The sequence below is a fragment of the Antennarius striatus genome, chromosome 3, assembly GCF_040054535.1.
Source record: "Antennarius striatus isolate MH-2024 chromosome 3, ASM4005453v1, whole genome shotgun sequence".
NCBI lineage: Eukaryota > Metazoa > Chordata > Actinopteri > Lophiiformes > Antennariidae > Antennarius > Antennarius striatus.
The window spans coordinates 19,272,661-19,295,249 of record NC_090778.1 but is presented as its reverse complement, the minus strand read 5'-3'; the positions used below and the strand labels follow the sequence as shown (position 1 = coordinate 19,295,249).

At 39.1% G+C, this 22,589-nt stretch overlaps 1 protein-coding gene across 3 annotated transcripts in view; it reads right to left on the bottom strand.

The window, feature by feature from the left end:
- Positions 1-22,589, bottom strand: part of grid2 (glutamate receptor, ionotropic, delta 2) — a 578,212-nt gene that overhangs the window by 411,900 nt on the left and 143,723 nt on the right. The window lies entirely within an intron of this gene.

Below are 22,589 nucleotides of genomic sequence, written 5' to 3'. Positions count from 1 at the left end.
TTCTTTCAACCACCAACACACAGGAGAACACATCATGGTTTGAGGCCTGTTAGAAATCAAGCATGGGCCCTCTCATCTGTTAAGTCTGAATTGATCCACACCAGTGTCTTTGAAAAATGGCCACCAGGAAGTGATTGATCTGCCAGCGGTAACTGATCAATTGGTCTGATTACAGGGCTAACTAGCTCAGAAATCGACTGGCGTATGAATACTACAGATGGTCAGTCAATCATACATCCTGCAATTACAGGAAAACCATTATCCATAACATAAACATAAACTGCAATTATAAACTGTAAAAAAAAAGGGGTACATGTGACTGTTTTTTTTAGCTACAGCTAGTAACAATCAATTCCACATAACCCTACTTCTATTAAAGGCATGCAAATACAGTATATATTAATTAGCTCCAATTTCCAACAAGCAACTATTTGTTTGTGTATGTATGTATGTATGTATGTATTCTTGCATGGCCTTCTCACTTTCTTAAAAATATAGTAAAAACATATTCTGCAATCTCTAAAGGGTCCAAGTAATATTTAAAAAAAAGATAAATTAACAGCATCAGCTATTTCTGCTAGGTCTTTTTTTTAATGGAGTGGATATATTGAACTTGATTGGATTAGACCGAGTGACCACAGCCTGTTCTTGGACTGAATTGTCCTTTTGTCACAGTTAAAGTGCTATAAGTGTTAATTATACTATTCTTTGATTTTTTTTTCCACTTGAAGATAAGTATGATGGGAGATAAAACTTCACTGCTCCAGTTGAAGACTAAATATCACTAAAGGCTCATTCTTATGTTCATGCTACTTGTTTGCAGTAAATCATCTGTTGGCTTAGGACTGATTTTAACACTCAAGACTCAGTTTTTTGTTAGTTTGTTTTTGTTTGCCTTAGTTTTGATTATTGTAATCATTTTTTCAGAATACTTTTATTAATGTGATTACAAAACACATGCATGATGAATCAGATTTGTGATTTTAAGCATTACATTGACCCCCTGGATCCTTTACTATGGCTTCACAGTGACTTACAGTATGTCAAGGATAATGATAAACATGTATGATCCCTTAAAAACACAATAATATAGAATAGGATTTATTGCCCTAGTTGGACATGTGAGATTTTTGATTATTGCATGTTCAAGCTGTAGTATAGTAGGGGATTAAGAGGAGAAACCGTTCAAGAGGCTCTGAAAGTGACCGGCATAATCATTTCATGATACATCCTATACTCTAAGGGTATCACTAATTTTTGATTCAATTTCATGCAAGGATATAATAGTAAAGAGAAAAGTCCTACAGGCTTCAAGAACGTTCTAAGTTATAGACACCACACTGATTAGAAGTACTTCTGCTGTATTGTTCTAGTTCAGTAATTTTATGCAGTGGAATGAGGTTAATATACTGTAATCATCACTAGCACAGTAATCTTAATTTATCATCAAGACCCTTCATCATGAGGATAGTGGTAAAAGTGCTGGCACTGACATTTTATTTGACCTTCCATATGTGCATAGTTAGTTCACAATAATCTAGCAGCATATGCCAACCATCATTCTCATTGCCACTCATATAGTCAATAGTGCCAAACAAAATTAAAAAGGAATTAAGCAGGGAAGAAAGGTGAAATCTCTACTGATGTGATACATTAATTTTGTCGGCATAGTCAAATAGTTGTATCAAACTGGCAGATAGATTTTGCTGCAGTGCTCGTAAAATTCAGTTCTATGGATGATCCTTTAGCTCAATGATTAAGATGAATATGATTTAGTTGCAATATCTTCAGTTCATTGAATTTCACACCCCATTCTCCACTCTACAAATTTAAAAAAAAAAAAGTAATCATTTGCAGAGGATGACTGGGGTGTATCCTCCAAACAGACTGAGGCACAGTAGGTGCTCAGTCTGTTTTCACAATATGATTCCTGAAAATCATATTGTGTCATTTCTGTAGACAGCAAGACTGATTTAATTCAGTTTTATACTCCAGGCTCTTTACAATGGGTATTAGTGAAAGAATTAATAAAATGTGAGTTAGCAAATTATCTTCATGCTATAATATTTATGCATTAAGTAGCAGTTAGAAATCTCTGGCTTCCTCAAATGGTCTTCATGGGAAGTTTTCAGTCTTTTTTTTTTTTGCAGTGTGAGTACACAGATGTGGTAAATATGGGTGGAAGTGAAGTGCTTTCTGCCACATACATAGTGGTGAATGGAGGGATAATCACTTGAAGGGGGAGAGAGGTGATGTCCGGAGGGAGAGTCGAGGAAAACACTGTGAAATGGATGTGCTGGGGAGAACAAATGACCTGTCCACCTCTCTCTCTCTGCACTCCTCTCTGACTTTGACAAAAGGTTTCCTTCTAAACTGTGCAATCTCTTTCCCTCTCTGATTCTACATCACTTTCTCTAAAAACCATTCACAGAGGGTGAATTCACAGGCTTTTTTTCTCTTGTAATGCTTTGCTTGATTGGCCTTCCATTAAATCACTGCAATACAGCACTTCCGCATTTTTTACTTGTTTGAATCGTTTTAAGAATCAGCTGATGTCCAAACCCAGAAATATTTATGAAGGTGGTCATGAAAAGGGTTCAAGGAACTGCTGAGAGACCTCAACTCTCATGTCTGTGCTCATAATATGACACAAGAGGGTACAGAGGTTGAGGGAAAATAGGGCAATGAGTAGAAATGGACTGGACATAAAAAAGAAGTAGGAAGAGGAGAGAGGAAACCACAGGTAGTCTCAAGAGGTAAAAAAGCAAAGAATGTTACTTTCAATGCCTCACCGTGGTTGAAGCTAACTTCAGACAATACAGTACGCCATCACGCATTTGCGCATCAACACTCGTGACTTCACCTCATCCCAGATTTTTTGTAGGTAGTCACGTGATATTGTACGCGCATTCTGTTGGCTGACGGCATCCAGAAGTGTGCTAATTTCCTTGAGTTTCGAAACGCAACGCACTTCCATGAGACACAGGAAAAGGTAATACAGAGAGAAGTTGGTTCATATCAGTACGGGGAGGGTTTATAAATGTTTAAATCACAGTAAATAATAAGAAATAGTTTGTTGCTATATCGTTGAATTCGTTATTCATGTGGGGTTTGTGGAACACATTAACAGCGGGTAATGCTCTGTACAGATTTTATAGTAGAAGAGCTTTGGTTGACAAACAAATTACTGAGCAATAAAACATTCACAATTGCTAATAATCACTATTAATAATTTTTAAATGTCTTTCCTTTTTTATATTTTAATTACACTATAAAATACTTTCTTTGAAGACTGTTATCAGCATAATACCATGTGCTATCATCAAATAGTGAATTTGGATGCGTTACTTGAATCTGATATCTTACAGTTGGTAGAGAAGAAACACAACAAGAGAAGGAGTAGCTACTGGCCATTATCATCTCAATAGTTTCTCTCAACAGTATTTTTCTTTTCATTTGGTCAATGCATCTGTCTGTCTTTGTCTACCGCTCACTGAAGAATAGTGTTGGATGGTCTGATAGAGTAGATGAGAGACACACATACAATTCAAACAATGAGCCCTCAACATAAAATCTCAGCATGTGTTGACTGACAAAGTTAAATGTACAGTGTGTATATACAGGTATATACAGTATTTTCCGCACTATAAGGCACACCTAAAAGCCTATAATTTTCTCCTAACCCCGTAGTGCGCCTTATAATCCGATGTGCCATATATATGGATTAATATTAATATTAGTATCGGTTAAAAACAAGTTCACTGAAAAAAACCGGCATTCTGGCCAACAGTCATGCCGCACTCCGCCACCAGGGGCACCCTCACAAAGTATTCGGGCCTACGCCCCCTAACAACGGTAATTAAGGGGTGTCGCCGAAGTGGCGGCTTTCACTGAGACGGTCACCAGGGGAGAGCCCCGGTGACTGGCTACGATAACATAGCAAAACATAAGGAACTTTCAACAATTCTATTAATAAAGTTTGACTGACTGACTGATCTCAGTATTTCCTAACTATTTGGCGTAGGAAATAACCCACTTTAAACTTAATTGGTCTAAAAATGCCATTGTGCTATATATATATATATATATATATATATATATATATATATATATATATATATATATATATTATATATATTAAAAACATCCCTCTCACCCTTGTGGGGTGGTATCTGTGTGTCATCCTCAAGCTCGGGTCCTATACCAGAGGCCTGGGAGTCTGAGGGTTCTGCGCAGTTTCTTAGCTGTTCCTAGGACTGCGCTCTTCTGGACTGAGGCTTCAGATGTTCCAGGAATCTGCTGGAGCCACTCTTCCAGTTTGGGGGTCACTGCCCCAAGTGCTCCTACTACCATAGGGACCACATTAACCTTGACCTTCCACATCTGTTCCACCTGTTCTTTCAACCCTTGATACTTCTCAATCTTTTCGAGTTCCTTCTTCCTGATGTTGGCGTCAGCTGGAATCGCCACATCTATCACCACCACCATCTATCGCTCTCTTCTGCTCTTTGTCCATCACCACTATGTCCAGTTTGTTAGCCAGCAGCTGTTTGTCGGTCTGGAAGCTGAAGTACCACAGGATCTTAGCCTTGTCGTTCTTAACCACCTTCGGTGGTATGTCCCATTGGGATTTGGGTAATTCTACTCCATACTGGGTACAGATGTTCCTGTACACTATCACAGCTACTTGGTTGTGCCTTTCCATGTATGCTGAGCTGGCGAGCATCTTATACCCTGCTACCACATGCTGGACTCGTAATGAATTTAACCAGTTTTTAATGTCAGGTTTTTTAATATGGGTGTTGACTTCTTTCTAAGATGGCAAAGTGATCAAGTGATCAGGTGTCCTTCATGAGGCTCAGAATGGCTGGTTGACATAACAATAGGGGCCATTCAAAGGTAGTCAGGAAGTCATGAATGCAATCATGACTGTCTATCTAGTGGACAGATTGTGCAACTACAGCCGCTGCAGTTTATCAAAAAAGATGTATTCATTTTTATTGTGTGTGTGTGTGTATATTACATATATATATATATATATATATATATATATATATAATGTCCCTCTCACCCTTGTGGGTTGGTATCTGTGTGTCATCCTCAAGCTCGGGTCCTCTACCAGAGGCCTGGGAGTCTGAGGGTTCTGCGCAGTATCTTAGCTGTTAATGTGGTCCCCGTGGTTGTAGGAGCACTTTGGACAGTGACCCCCAAAATGGAAGAGTGGCTCCAGCAGATTCCTGGAACAACATCTGAAGCCTCAGTCCAGAAGAGCACAGTCCTAGGAACAGCTAAGATACCGCGCAGAACCCTCAGACTCCCAGGCTTCTGGTAGAGGACCCGAGCTTGAGGATGACACACAGATACCACCCCACAAGGGTGATAGGGACATTTTTTTTTAATATACAGTAAATAGTTTCTAACTTAAATGAAGACTGACACAAATGGTACAAAGATTCCATGTGTCCATGCAAAAACAGTCAATGCAGCACCTTCATAAGCAGTGATTCAAATTCATAACATGTTTCCCATATGGCTGCAGGGTGCCAACTGATTGAAATATCACTACTCTAATCGCATTACTCTGCACATAGAGGATTCACACTATGTACCCAGTGTGAGGCTCCGTCCTTTTGCTGTCGTACATGTGCACTGACTGGAAGGCAAGCACAGCGTTCTCTGAATGATGGCTTCAATGCATGACTGACTGAGGACTGACTGACTGTTTGACTGGTCCACCATTAAACTGACCTACAGAGCAAAGGTTGGAAGAACATGTCTGGTTCATTGATAGACAGTCAGTGGTGCAGTTTGAACAGCGTGTGTGTTTGCTCTTCATGTAAAAGCATTGTTTCAAAGTGTGAAATTGAACAATGTAAATATATGGTTTCAAAGGGTAAAACTGCACATGGTTAGCTGGAAGGTGAGAGCATACATCCACTGCACTTCCACCTCATAGCTTCCTGTCCAACCTGCTCTTACACTCCTTCTATTTCTTCTTCTTCAACAGACAGACAGACAGACACACAAGCAAGCAGGCAGGCAGGCAGGCAGACAGGCAGACAGGCAGACAGACAGGCAGGCAGGCAGGCAGACAAGACAGACAGACACACCGACAGATAGATAGATAGATAGATAGATAGATAGATAGATAGATAGATAGATAGATAGATAGATAGATAGATAGATAGATAGATTCGGTTTCACAAAGGGAGGTAACATAACCCAAAGTTAGAGCAGTAACCCTGACGTGTTTCATGAAGCGAGGTAAACTGAACCTCTGGTTTTGTTACCGCAGTAACAGACTCTCTGAAGCTAACCTGGTCAGGAGCAGGTTTCATTCTAGAAAACCAGGGTTTCCTCTGACTCTGCCCCCTTTCACAGCCGCGGCCTAATTTCCTGGTTCTGTCAGATGGAGAGTTTGACCGATGTAAGGTTTTATAAATAACTCCGTATTTTAGAGGTATTTCAGAGGCAAACATGGTATGTCCGTTTGACGTGGAGCCCCTTGATGGAGTTTCCGCATTAATTCACAGAGGAAGACAGTTATCTTTATGATCGGTACCGATTCACGTCCCGATCCATCACACACACCCACGACCTGATCCATCCTGACATCTGCAGCAGTGCTGTGTGTAGTGGTCTAGTCATTTATTTATTTATTTTTTGCAAACAGTAGTTTTTAATGTGAGAGATGCTCAGTGCACCTTGCCTTGAAACTTTTACCCCAGTTTTTCTATTTCCCTGGAGATAAACCCGTCAGTATCATCAAGGAGGAGTTCCACAGGATTCCAGGTGAATGATGTAGAAATCTGATAAATTAATTTCAATTGATATTCTCTCAATGACATTGTGCTACAACTTCAGAATTGGATTATTAACTTTAATTTCTTTTAGGATTTCCCAATGTAATTGGCTGCACAGATGGTACCCACATTCCCATCAAGGTACATGTAGACTGACCACTCTTTCAACATGTTAAAGACTGCATCACAGATAAACTAACATCTGTCCAGATCATGTGTGATGCTGCAGACTACATTTCTGATGTGGAGGTCTGGGTCTGTTCCTGACTCTTGGATGTATGATCAGCCTTACCTGAGCAGCAGACTGTAATGTGGTCAGTAACCTAAGGATTTGCACAATAATTCTAGCCCTCTGGCTCATCCAGAGGGCTAGTTCTGTGATCGGTCAGGATCTGGACTCAATACAGACTGTTCTAGAGAGGAGGACTATGTCCAGGTTTAGATCGATCCTGGGTAACACCACCCACCCCCTTGCACACCACCTTCACCCAGCAGAGGAGCTCCTTCGGTGGCAGACTGCTGTCACCAAGCTCCTCCACTGTGAGACTCAGGATGTCCTTTGTGCCTCGTGCCATCAGAGGGCACAACCACTCTCTCAGTAGGAGGGGGTCTGAAGACGCAGACAATATCTGCCAGAATCATTTCAGAGTCACCATCACCGCCATCACAGTGGGCAATAAAAACATACAATACACATTTCCTGTGGTCACTTAATTTCTGAAAAATACAAAGTTAGTTTTTGTATTGTTGCAATACTTAACATTCTAATAATTAACATGATTCATCTATGACCATTACCCACCTCTAACTTGTGCTCCAGTATTTCTATGTCCAGATCTGCCCTCCTAATCTAGAGCTCCTAGTAAACCATTTCTATTTTCTGTATTTTTTTAGAAAGTAAATTCTATAAACTTCTTCAGCAGATAGATGGAAATACATGAGGAGGACATTAAAATATAGTTGCATTTGAATTCCACAGAATGAACCGCTGGTGGTCACTGAGCATCTATTTCACAGTGACAGTCTGTGCAGTTGGGACCCTGCTACTGTCCATTCATGCTCTATTAAAAAGGATGAGAATTTGTTAATACTTCAGTCGGGGATAATTGCCACACTATTTATTCCACCAGAATGTGAAGCAATGGGAAGAGAACAATCAGTAACATAAAATATTAGACCACCTTTGTTTTCTTCAATTTCTTGTTAATTTCTTTTTCTTTTTATCAATTATTAACTTCTGTGTGTATCATGTGACCACAACAGACAGAAAATAAAACTTGGAATACCTTAAAGCAGTTATAAGCAGTACAATGCCACAGCCACTGATGTAAGAAGTAAGCAGTTTTGGCTATGACTGTATCAAACGAGCTACATGTCAGCTCTTGTTTTCAGTTCTTAGATAATAGAAGTGTACGCAATGGTGTGAATATCCTTCTCAACTATTTTTTTAACGTGCATATGCTGTTTTATTTACACAACAATAAAATGTTTAAATATATTGTTCAATATCCTTATTGAACAGAAACTGATATAGATGAGAGCGCATTTATGTGCGTGAAAAGAGCGTTATATTGGCAATAAAACAACTGAACAGTCAAAAGTCCACTTAATATTTACTGTACAATATCAAACATAATGAGGATGAGGAAGATCCCTAACAAGATGATGCAGAAGTCTGACCTGTGTGAACAATGTTTTTATACTTCATTCTCAGCTGCTGATATGCGCTTCTCCCCCCACTGGATTGCACCTAAATATAATAAATTAATAAACTGTTATTGAGGCCATTTACCTACGTATTTTTACCGTAAGTGCAACGGACTACGTTTAAACTTACGCATCACTTGAGCAGCAATTCACTCCCACAACATCTCTCTCTTCTTTATAGCTGCAACGCTGTTCTCTTTCTTCTGAAAATGTACTCAAATTCTTCATTTACATAAATTATAATCTGCACTCCGAATGCCGCCGTAAAGCATTGTGGTGCGCGTCTCATCCGTCGTCATGGTGACTCGTCGAATCAGGGCTCCATTGATGATGGCTTTTTTTCGAGTTGTCACACTTGTTAAACTACGGTCAACTTACTCTGGGTTAGAAAAACTAACCCTGAAAAGCACTTGTGAAACCGAAATCCCTGGTTTTCCAAGTTCAGGGTAAAGCAACCCAGAAACACAGGTTTACGTCAGGGTATGTTGACCCTGCCTTTGACTAAACTCAATTTGACCACCTTTGTCAGCCAAGTCGACAAACAAGCTAAACACTTATATGAGGTTGACTGTACCAAGCTGGAATTCACTGAGCTCCTGAGAGTGACTGATGGTTTTGCAGATGTTTGGAGATGCCATCTGCATGCCTAGGTGCTTGATTTTATACTCTTGTGGTGATGGAAGAGACTGGAACACCAGAATTCAATGATTTGGATAGCTGAGCAATTATGTTAATGTATGCCACATTTGTCACGACATAAGCCACTAATTTAAGGTTTAAAATATAGAAAAAAATATAGTACATAAAATATATTTAAGGTTTTTTTTTATTTATTTATGAACATTCATTAGTTCAACGTAAATGTTTTTACTGTATGTGCAATGTAAAATTCACAGGCAGTATTTTCACATTGTATTTCTGTTTCTTAGGCTTGTGGACAAATCCCCAGTTGGACAGAACTAAAGTAATCCTTAAATATCCTCCAGTTAAAGAATCTCTCTTTATCCCTGCCAACTGAGGTCTTGTATTCATTTTATATAAATGCATAGTCCAACATGAAACACTTCAAACCCCAAACTATTTCATTGTTATACGTACAGAAAAGTATTTTAAAAAGTTATACACCTTTTCATGGATGTACACATTGTACTCTTTCACTCCAACCAATTCTTTCATGTTAAGACTTGATCAGAGACAGTAAAAATGGCAGCAAATCTCTCCAAACTCACACAAGGGAAACCACAACAGCTGTAGTTGGTGCTCGCCTAGTGGGAGTCCTTTTCTCCTGTTTGTGTTCTTCTTTCTGTTTGTAGTCGTGTCTTTCTTCCATTTCACTTCACTTGACTCCGCTGTGGTAAGGTAAAAGTCAATATAAAGAGACTGTGAGGACTTTCCATTGGTTCCTCTGTTGTTGTTTTATTGTCAGTTTCCACACACTGAAAGCACATCTGTGGATATTGTTTGCAGCCTAGGAATGTTGGACAAACTAGTTCTCTTGTCCAGAACTAAGCCTTATGCCCAGTGGAGCTGAAGAGCCACTGCAACAAATGAATGGCAGGAGAAAAACAAATGGACAAAGAGATATGACGCCTCTCCTTTACTTCCACTATGATGAGCAATGTAATTAGATGGACATTGTTAGGTCAAATGTGCTATTTCTTATACCTATGTCACCGGGAACCCTGGTTCAAAGAGTTCAGCATTAAAGTCAGGCTGATTTAGGTTTATGAGGCACCCCAGCATTCTTCTTATAGCAGTTTGTTGATTAACAAGAATGGTACTGAAATTAGATTTTTTTATTTGGGCTCAGCAATTTATATTTACTCAACAAGTGTTCAGGCAATTGAATGTAAAATGCAGGTTCACATTAAACGTACCTTCTGCATTAACAGAAATAAAAATAGTGTGTCTGCGAGTGACCATTTTTAAGTGAATGAGCTCATCAAACAGTCAGTTGGCTAGCTGAACGAAGTGTGATCTACAGTATATGTAACCACACTGTGCTTTACAAACTGAAGCTATTATTTTTCTTTCAATTTGTCTTCCAGAATGTCTAAATTTGATGAACTTGATAAATGAAACCAGCCAAGATCACTTTGGAGAGATGAGTCATATTTTCATTGATGTACCAAAATACCACCTGACTAGGTCAGACATAACATAAGAAAACAGGAGAAAAGCCATGCTGTGCAAACATAATATACACACACAATAAATATAATATTATGGTTTATTTCAATTATATTTGTCAAAATAAAAGCATTGTATGATAATATATTTTTTGCCTATGACATGTACATTCAAGGCTATTACATTAAGATCACAAAAGCAGGCTCAGCCACACCAGCATGTCACTACTGTGTCCTTCTCCACCTGTGTACCAGTGGTTATTAATTGCACAATTCCCAATATTCACTTTTCCTTCTTTTTTCTAAATCTACTTGCTTCTGAGTGCCTACAAAATGAGTGCATGACTTCATTCTCCTGACTAGTTGTGAAAAATAAAAAATGGAGCAGAAACTCTTGGTACACAACACTTTAAAATCCATCCATCCAGCCATTTTATGCTGCTGTATCCGCCGTAGCAGGTCACGGGGAGCAGGAGCCTATCCCAGCTGGCATAGGATGTGAGGCAGGGGACACTGCAGGCACGACACCAGTGCACCGCGGAGCCACACACAAAGACAGACAACCATGCACCTACACACTCACTCCTACGGGCAATTTGTGACCGGCCAATCAACCTGAAGCGCATGCTTTTGGAGATGGGAGTGAGTCGGAGAACCCGGAGAGAACCCACACACACTGGGAGAGCATGCAAACTCCACACAGAGCGTGACTCGAACCCGGACCCGCCGTGTTGTGAGGCGACAGCGCTACACACTGCGCCACCGTGCCACCCACACTTTAAAATATGGTATGTTATTTAATATGTAAGTTGAGAGCCAGTTAGTGGGGAGAAACAAAAGTTATAGTGTGAAGTGAAATCTAAATCTAATGTTCTATACAGCATGTGTTTCTCTTTCGTCTGTTAAATTCACCATAGTTAAAAGAATAAACTTCCAATTTTTGATTATGGTAACACTAAACAGATCAGCTTGCGAAGCATTTCTCCAGATGCCTGATATTCTTTATAATTCTGCCACAAACGCCTCTTTTAGAGCACAATATTCCAATCGTCGTGTATCTGTAAACTGACCATGTGTACACACTTGTTGTATAAATTTACTGATTAACGCTAAAAAACCATTCAAACTCAAAACCATTCTGTTTATTACCAACCCTAACAATGGTAATTCTACTTGTATGCTTTGTATTTTTTATCCCCCTAAGAGATTTATCTGGTTAAATAAAGCTTTTGAAAAAAATTGTTAATCCATTCTGTTTTGCAAAACAGAATTTACTATAATGTTTTGAAACACACTCAGTGACACAGACAAATGGGAATAGATGATATTTATCTCTTAAATGTAAAAGAGGTCTTAAACAATCATAGGCTTTGATTCAAAGTGAGCTGATTCATTTTGTTCCTATGCTCTTAACAGAATATAAGTGCAAAATGACTACCTCATTGATTTTACTACTTTGTAGAAATTACACGGCTATTTCTTTGATCAAATTTACAAACCATATTTTGCAATAAAAATATACCATGTGCACTGAGCTGTACTGAGAATTATGTCTGTAGTTTCCATATTTGAGAATACTAAAGCCAGCCAGCCAAATCAACAGCATTTTATAAGTCACTGTAATTTTAGAAGTCACAACAGATTTCTTGTTGCTGGAAGCATTGGTGATTTCAGTTAACTTACCCAAAAGCAAAAACCTTAATACTAGCAGTCTTCTAATTGAAAACCATTCCTTAATTACTTTAATATTTTGGATATAAAAAAATACTAATTTAATGATAATATTGGGCGGCATGGTGGCGCATTGGGTAGCGCTGTCGCTGCACAACAAGGCGGGTCCGAGTTCGAGTCCCGCTCTGTTTGCCGTTTGTATGTTCTCCCCGTGTCAGCATGGATTCTCTCTGGCTTCCTCCCACTTCTGAAAACATGTGCTTCAGGTTAATTGGCCGGTCCCAAATTGCCTGTAGGAGTGAGTGAGTGTGTAGGTGTGTGTTTATGTGTCTACAGTATGTGTAGCTCTGCAGTGCACTGGTGTCACGCCTGGGGTTTCCCTGCCTCGTGCCCTGAGACAAGCTGGGATAGGCTCAAGCTCCCTGTGACCTGTGTAAGTGGATGAAGCGGTTAAGAAAGTGATTAATGCTAATATTCTAAACAAACCTGTAAATGACAATAACATTGCAGAGGTCTGTGTCCTTCCCTAAAGTTATTGTCATTTTACAATGGCCTCCCAAGGCAATGCAATTTTATAACACACAGCAGTCACTCACTGAGGGTACTCTTCCGATCGGAAACAAAATGGAAAAACTACAGGCAGCAGGAAATGTGGCAGCACACACAAACACCATATCAAGAAAAGAAGAAAACCACGGGAAGTGTCTTGGTGATTCAGTGAAGAGTGGACACTGTTCTAACTTTGCTTCTCTTTCCAACTCGGCAGGGAAGACAAAAATAAATGAAAGACCCTTTCCTGATTTATCCATCTCAATTTAAAGTCATTCAGTATTTTGTTCACAGCTATACGCACACACACACTCACACACACACACACACACACTCACATGCCCACACAGCATTTATAACTACACAATTGCCAACAAGCCAGAGAAAGACTAACTATTTAATAATACGACTACATTCTCAGGAGATCTATAAAGTCAATCTATATGTGTTTATAGACATGTATTGATTCAGACTCCAGTCTAAATGGGTAATTCCCTTTTCACCATAAGTCATGACTGAAGGACATTGTGAGGAACTGTCATAAACAGAGTGAGAAAAGAAAAGCAGTAGAAAAAAGAAAGCAATAGAATGATGGTGATTGGTATAGAGAGAAAGACTTACAATAAACCAAGGTCTGTCTTTTACAGAGAAGACGTTGGCTACATGAATCATTCTAAAACCATTTAACTGTTTTTTTTTTCATTTGTTCATACATTATTATCCATTTGACTTGCTACATTTTAGCTTTCCCTTTGAAATGTTCTTATTCATTTTGTTCATTTTGTTGTCTGTCTCAGCTTCATTTTAAAAACTATCACACCCTGTCTGTGCAACTTTGAAATACTGTAGGTCTAAGGTATGCTATAAGGTCTCTACGGCCCATTAGATGTGAGAGGGTGAGAAATCCTTTCTCTGTAATATAATGGTGCAAATGTGCCGCACAACTATACACTGGTAAGCCAGATGTAATGATGTGTGAAGGGTACCAAGACAAGATCTTGTGTAATATATATATATATATATATATACACACACACACACACACACACACACACACACACACACACACACACACACACACACACACACACACACACACACACACACACACACACACACACACACACACACCTTGGAATCCCACAGGCTAATGGCAACCATGAGGAGGCTGTAAGGAAGTCATCCACAGCCGAATACCTCCAGAGAGTAAGGCAAGTCCTGAGAAGTCAGCTGAATGGCAAGAACAAAGTCCGAGCCATCAACATGTATGCACTGCCTGTCATCAGATACCCCGCTGGGATCATAAGCTGGCCAAAGGAGGAGATAGATGCCACAGACATCAAGACGAGAAAGCTCCTCACCATGCATGGAGGGTTTCACCCCAAGTCCAGCATCCTGAGGCTGTACACTAAGCGGAAAGAGGGAGGCCGAGGACTAGTGAGCATCAGGGCCAGGATGAGACATCAAAAATGCAAGAGTACATCAGGAAGATGGCCCCAACAGATGAACTCCTCAGTGAATGCCTTAGACAGCAGAAACCTGAGGAGGAAGAGGAGGAGACAACATGGAGGGACAAGCCCCTACATGGCATGTACCATCGTCAGATAGAGGAAGTGGCTGATATCAAGAAGACCTACCAATGGCTGAATAAAGCTGGACTGACAGACAGCACAGAGGCACTGATCATGGCAGCACAAGAACAAGCCCCAAGTACAAGGGGAATAGAGGCCAATATCTACCACAGTAGATCTGACCCAAGGTGCAGGCTATGTAAAGAAGCCCCAGAGTCAATCCAGCATTCGGTAGCAGGGTGTAAGATGCTCGCCAGCTCAGCATACATGGAAAGGCACAACCAAGTAGCTGTGATAGTGTACAGGAACATCTGTACCCAGTATGGAGTAGAAGTACCCAAATCCAAATGGGACATACCACCGAAGGTGGTTGAGAACGGCAAGGCTAAGATCCTGTGGGACTTCAGCTTCCAGACTGACAAACAGCTGCTGGCTAACAATCCGGACATAGTGGTGATGGACAAAGAGCAGAAGAGAGCAGTGGTGATAGAGGTGGCGATTCCAGCTGACGCCAACATCAGGAAGCAGGAACACGAAAAGATTGAGAAATATCAAGGGTTGAAAGAACAGCTGGAACAGATGTGGAAGATCAAGGTTAATGTGGTCCCCGTGGGAGTAGGAGCACTTGGGGCAGTGACCCCCAAACTGGAAGAGTGGCTCCAGCAGATTCCTGGAACAACATCTGAAGCCTCAGTCCAGAAGAGCACAGTCCTAGGAACAGCTAAGATACTGCGCAGAACCCTCAGACTTCCAGGACCCGAGCTTGAGGATGACACACAGATACCACCCCACAAGGGTGAGAGGGACACATTTATATTTCCACACACTATATATATAGATATGTGTGTGTGTGTGTGTGTGTGTATGTGTGTATATATATATATATATATATATATATATATATATATATATATATATATATATATATATATATATATATATATATATATGAAAGAATAAAAGATCTTTTAAATTGACTTGTGTGGGCTTTGTGACTTTGCTCCACAATCGTCAGATAAGAGAAAAATCATTAAAATGGACTGAGCCTTTTGTGGCTGTCCAAGAGATAAATGCAGCAGCTTGGTGGGAATAGGTGACAAGGGACAATTGTGCTCAAGGCTGGCCCTGTGGTATCAATCTGTGAAATGTTTAAAAAGTTTCTCTTGGCAATGAAGAATTGTTGAACACTCAGGTGTGGCTGCTCTGATCATTTTCAGAACTGCGCTGTTAGGGCTGAATACTGAGGAATGAATCAAAGGGGAACAGATACAGGTGGGGGCAGAAGGTGGCTTTTTATAAGAGCTTCAATTTGAGGGGGATATCTTACAAGACATAATGCAAGGAATAACTATCTGTAACAATTTTGGTGCATATTGATTGTGCAACACAGTGAACAGAACAATACCCCAGAAATGGTGGGGGCAGTACACAGAAGCTACAGTACATTTCAATAAAGGCATGACAAAATTGTATGGAAACAATGAAAAGGGAAACAGTAAACATTTATTTTGAGTAAAAACCTGAAATATTCCCTGTCCATATGCACCAGTGAGTACATTGTTAGCTAATTTCGATGTAGTTATATTTGCTAATCTTTATTTACGAGGCACATTATCACCACATCCTCTAATGCCACCAGATTTTTTGCTAAAACTTAATATTTTAGGTCCACAAAAATAGCAGTAAAAGTTTGACGCTGTTTGTTCATCATTATAACTCTCCTGTTACTCTTGGCTTATGCTTCCACTAATTAAATTCATTGTCTATTGTATAAATTTACTGTTAATGTTGGGAACTGTGTATATTGAGTGTATTTTTTCCCCCCTATTTCTGACTGGTATAGCCAGTATTTGGATGTGTTTTCATATAAAAAAATACTGGAAAGTAATGCCGCTTGCATTGCTAACATGAAGATATGTTAGGTGACTGAAGGTCACTTTTGCAGCGGGATATAGGACATAATACTAAATGAGTGTATAGAATGAGAAATACAATGGTATTTCAAGGAGAGGAAAAAAATAAGCTGCTTATTATGTGTATGTGGTTTGTGGGTTCTAACCACAGACATATGTAGGGTTGGTGTTCCAATGTTCCAATCATGTCTACAATTTTAAACAAGAGCTGCAATTTTTTTTTTTTATTAAGTTCTTCCGAAAGCTGCTCACCAACATTTGTCCACAAAAATAATTAGGAACTTTTTATAAATTAGACCAGTGTTCATTACGTTTCACTTCAGCACAAGTCTGCAAGACATAAAGCAGCTCTTAATTGCACTGCTCGGCACCGCATTATATCTGTCATTGGCCCTCAACTACTTCTACAGAGAAAATCTGGACACTTCCTGGTAATTACAACTCAGGCTCATGGCATCAAAGGTAAAGTACCAGCTCCAAAAAGGTTCTTACTGCTGGTTAATGTACTGTTTTAATGAACACTAAAGGAGTAAAGGGAATCTTGCTTGTATAAAATGTTCCTGTTCTCTCCAGCAGGATCAAAAACACCTTTTGAGGCTAGTAATTCTCCAAAGTAGGGCTTTGCTGTGTTTTCAATGCAGGGAGCAAACATTTTATTCCAGCCTCACTCGAGGGCCCTGTCTCATTAATAAACACTAGTACTCACAGGGAAGCAACATAACCAGTGCTAAGATTTTTGCTGCTGCCTCACAGACAGATGTTGTCTAAAATCTTCAAGAATAAGTCAAATTACTCTGTACTAAAAGCAAGATTCTTTAATATGATACTGATGTTTACAATGGGATTGTCCTCTATGTGTTTTCCACAGGCATTCAGAACAACAAAGCAGTCAGAGACTGGCTTTCTGAAAATGTTTCTTTTTGTTTTGTGATTATATCTCAGCAGGTTTCAGAGATGTGTACCTAAAAAGGTATACAGTTTACCATCGTTTGTCGTGGTTAGTGAGAACCACAAGCGATTAACGAATTCTGCGATAGAGCGATGAACTATTTATCTTATTATTTACGCTAATTTAAACATTTATGAACCCTCCCAATACTGATATTAAACCAACTTCTATCTGTATTACCTTTTCCCACACTCTAATCGACTGTTTAAAGCACTTTTGTGTGTCACTGAAGTCCGACACTCACTCAAAGAATGGAGCGCATTCCTGGATGCTGTCAGCCAATAGAATGTGAGTATGGTATCACTTGACTGCCTTCCAAAAATCCACAAAATTTGACCTTGACCTAGTTTTCTCAAGGTCAAGGTCATCATCTCATTTTCATCCCCTTTGCCGCCCGAGTAATGTCCTTTTTGTTTCATCTTTCTATCTGCAACGGTTGTGAAGATATTTGGTGGACGAAAGGACGACCGGACAGACGGACGGACGGAAAGATGGAAAGATGGATGGACGAACATACAAACACTGACAATTACAATTCATCATTACTTCGCGGGATCTACAAAAGAATATGGCCTATGAAACAGGTAGACATTGAATATCTCTCTAAATGATAATTCATTGGGGCAAATGAGACAGTGCTAAGTTCCACCTGCTGGCTTATAATTATCTCAACATTCTGACAGACCGCGGAAACTCAAATCTGTCAGCCTAATAGGTGGGTCTATTTCATCATCCCCTCAGCACATACTCTGTCACTAACCCCCACACATGTCACTCAGCAAAGTTATTACATAAAGTAATTGACTAAATAATCATAATTTATTAAGTTGGATGTTGGATAAGAAAAGATTTATTGATTTTTACTTTATTGATCCTAGTGGGAAAATTACGTATTACATATTACATAAATGGTAACTATATCTATCTATATATATATATATATATATATATATATATATATATATATATATATGGTCCCAAACCCATTTACTCTATCTCACATATACCCCCCCAACACACACATATACACAAATAACATTTCCTTCACAAAGCATAAACATGTTTCAGTGTCTGATATACTGTATGTTGGAGCAGAGAACCACAAGCTGTCTATAGGAGAAATTAAAAGAACATATTACTAATACTGTGCAGCATGAACAGCACTAAACACAATAATGATGAAATGTTGCCTTCTGATACTTTAGTTGGTTTCAGTTGAATCATTGTCATCACAACTTTTACTTAATTGTATCATGAGATGGAAAAACCTAAATAGAGATAGTGCGGAAGTAATAGGGAGAAAGACCTTTATAGGACCTTTTGTAAAGGAAGACAGTGTTAAAATAGTGAAAGAGTAAGGCAGATTGTCCTAAAAGTGTAAGAACAGTTATGTTCAGTTGAATGTAACATAATCTCTCTTTTTCAAATGTATCATCCCAAAAGGTAAATTACATTCAGGCGAGTGTTTTATGAGTTGGCTCTTCATTTTCCAGTTCAAGGTCCACTAAAAATGTCTTGGGCAGGGGTCACCAGTTACAGAGCCGTGGGCCAAATCTAAACCAAAAGAGCAGCCCCCATCTGGACTGCAAGGTCTTTTGTCATAATGAGAAAAAGCTTGCCTGTTTTTTAGCTTTTGTCAGTTAAAAGACTTCAGACAAGCAAAATGTGGCCAGCTCAGTAAAGCTGCTGGAGTCCTAGAATGACTTGTTGTTTGGCAAATTGACTTCTTAGATTGAGACTTACATCCAAAAGATTCTGCATTTAATATATTTGTACAAGAAATTTCTACAGTGTTAAGCTATATCCCTGATCTGCAGTGTGAGGTTAATGAATGCCAACAAACGAGCAAGGAGAAGATATTCATGGTGATGCAAGGGGAGCCATATCAGCATCAAGCAACCATGGATCCTGACAGACTGACTGAGCCTACAAAAACGTTTTTAAACCCAGAATGTTAGTCATCAATCCTTGCACCTTTGTGAACACACTGGACAGTACGAGATGGCAGATTACAATGATATCAGATGCCTGATTGTATAAAAACATACTGGACTCCCCAAAAAGCTGTACCCTCTAGCATGCAGACTGCACATCTGACTGGGTTATAGAAGAGAAAGGGGAGTGTGCTACATATACTACATGCTGTCATGTGCAGAAAGCAAAACAAGCAAAGAGCATTTTTTTCATGAAAACCAGATCTTTATCCTCTTTTAGCATCATTGATCATTAGTTCCACCTACAACTAATATAGCACCGTGGTCTGTCTATTTTAGGCCCTTCACTTAAGTTCAGCGCTGTTGCTAGTGATGTCTCAATAGCGCCCCATGGGGCTTCGAACCATTTGGGACAATTGTGCGGAAAACTGTTTTATTACTCGGCACCCCTTTCATTGGGAACGTGGGCACCTTCTTTGGCAGGGTGTCTGTACTGCAACCACACAACGGTCGATAACCCCCAAAAAACAGCCCTTTTCCTGTATTGCATGTATTTTCTGAATAAAACAGAATATAATCTAATTCAATGTGTTAATCGTTACTTGCATTATTGTTGCCATACATTGTAGGGAATTGATCATTTGATCATTGGCTCTTGCAGGGTTAAATAAAGCAATAAGAGATATAGATTATATTTTCATGCATGTATATTTAATGTAAATAACATATATACATATGTGTTTGTGTGCGTGGGTTACATAGGATGATTGGTGCCACTGGAAAAAAACAAGGTCTATGCTGTGAGATGAAAGTCGGTATTCCGAGACGTCATCACAGCAGCACCACCGGCTTCATTCTCATGTCTGGCTCGGTAGTGCCTCATCATTGATGACGTGTTGTTGCTATATGACAACAAAATGACGTGTGTGGTTTATTATTTTCTACTGTGAGCACCAGAGCTTGAAAATAAGGTTCTTTGTAGTTAAAACTGACTTTGTCTGGTGGCACAGTTCAAAATGTTCCCAGACTTGAGATCTCCTTCTGGTTGGATCCACTGTTCAGCAATTATGACGAAAGTGTCTGTCAGCAATCTGCATGGTAATCTGATCAATCCCGGGGACATTGACACGATAGACAGTGCACCGCGCTGTTTCATTCACTAAACCGTTTCACCTGGTGAATTGAGCGCTTAGTGTGTCGAAGCATTTGTGTGCCAAACGTCACCAGTCACATGGTTTTTCCATGTTTGAAGCAGGCTCCAGAGCAGTGGTTCACATGGGAATGCCCACCGAGTCTGGGGTGTGTATCGGACCGCCGAAACAAAGCGGACATCACTAGCTGTCACAGTGTAATTCAGAATTTGTTTGAGCGGAGAATCTTGTTTGCCAATCGTTCTTGTACTCCTTGACCGCTTTTTGTCCGACCACGAGTTAGCCTTGCCTACTCTGTTCTTGTTTTGGATTTTGACCCCTTGCCTGTTTTGACCACAATTTTGTATATTCCCCTGGTGCTGTAAATTTTGAGCTTTTTTCTGGTTTTGAAAACAGACTAATTAAAAAGATTTGGACTTTGTGATATTTGACTCTCGCCCCTGGTTCCTTTGGAAACTATAACATCCACACTGTATGCCATTCTATTCAAGGAGAGAAGAGGTTATCAATAATATATATATATATATATATATATATATATATACATATATATATATCGTGGATGGATGGATGGATGGATGGATAGATAAATGGATGGTGGATTTGTTTCAACTTTATTTCACTTTGACGTTCCTGTTTGGACTATATAGAAGAACAAAATATCAACTTCAGTTTTAGTTTAGTTTAGTTTTATTTAAGTTTGAGCACTTGCTTTTTTGGTTATTCAGAATTTTGTATCTTTAGCAACACAGCCTGAAATACTTTACATTATGTACTATTTAACTGAAGCTTCCTGGTTTAGGTTGCACTTGTTTTATAAGTGGAGTGTCTGTTCAGATTATGCAAAAAAATATTCTGCTCCAGAATAGAAATAATAGGAATATGTGAAGATGCCTCAACAAGATGCCTCAAAACGCATGTACACTGTTGGCCTGCAGTGTACATGCATGTCTAATTCACTCAGAATTCAACCTAGTAGTTGACCCATGTATGCAAGGATTCTAATATCTAAATGGCTTCAACATAATATGCCAACGCATTAGGCAGATGTATAGAAATGAATTAAGGCGTGTGTCTGTGTAAATGCATGTGCTTTGAAAGATGACACAAAATTGGAAAGGGTGCTAGCCAACAACATGCCTGTTTACCAATGCATGAGGTCAGGACCGAGTGGTGATCAGCAGACTCCTCCCTTTAGTGATTCACCATCTCATCTGTTACAGGGCTGTATTCCTATTCCTTTTCTCTCACACTGCTTTTGCACACACATCTCACCTGTCTGGTTATTGGACAAGCTTTGGAAAAACTGTTGTTGTAAAACAAAATGCATTTTGTAAAAAGCATTTTGTAAATTAACAGTCAAATTGTCAACTGTATGAGTGACAATGTGGTGTAATTTTTGTCTTTTTCAAGACACATAAACACACAATGTCACTGTAAATGACACTGTAAGTGACACTGTAAGTGACACAATGTCACTTGTAAATCTTATGATCTTTGGTAACTGGACAGAGCAAATTGAAAAAAAAATAGATTTGCATTTGATACTCTGGAAATTATATTCTCAGAAATTCTTTAGTACCTCATTTTATTGTTGACAGTCAGTTTATTCTTAGTGATCATTAATTCCCATGTAGTATCACACATTTGACATAAACAAAGACAAATGATCTTGCACTCTTTGTGGTGAGACAAGTATGTCTTCCGTCATTATGCTCTGTGATTTCATGATTGCAGAGCACAAGAAAAATAATTTCAATAAAACAGATGTTTAAAAAAATGCTGTCAGTCAAAATAACAGGGGACATTGCTCTGCTGGAGATGTGGTATGATGATTTTTATCATATGTTCATCATATTTATTCAATGGAAGACACTGGGCCCTCAAAGCGTAACTCATTTATTTTCATTTAATGGTTCAACTGAAATCAGAAAATATTTTTTCCCAGGCCCATTGTGAACACACCACTAAGTTGAAATCAAAATTAAATTAGTTCATGTTAAAAAATAAAGAGAAAAAATAACATCAAATAATACAAATAAACATGTCGACTTGAGTCTGACAAATAAAAGTGAGGTTTTGCAAAATAAAGATAAAACTGCATAAATGATCAATTTACGTTTTTTATGAAAGGTACAATTGTGTGTATGTGTGTGTGTGTGTGTGTGTGTGTGTGTGTGTGTGTGTGTGTGTGTGTGTGTGTGTGTGTGTG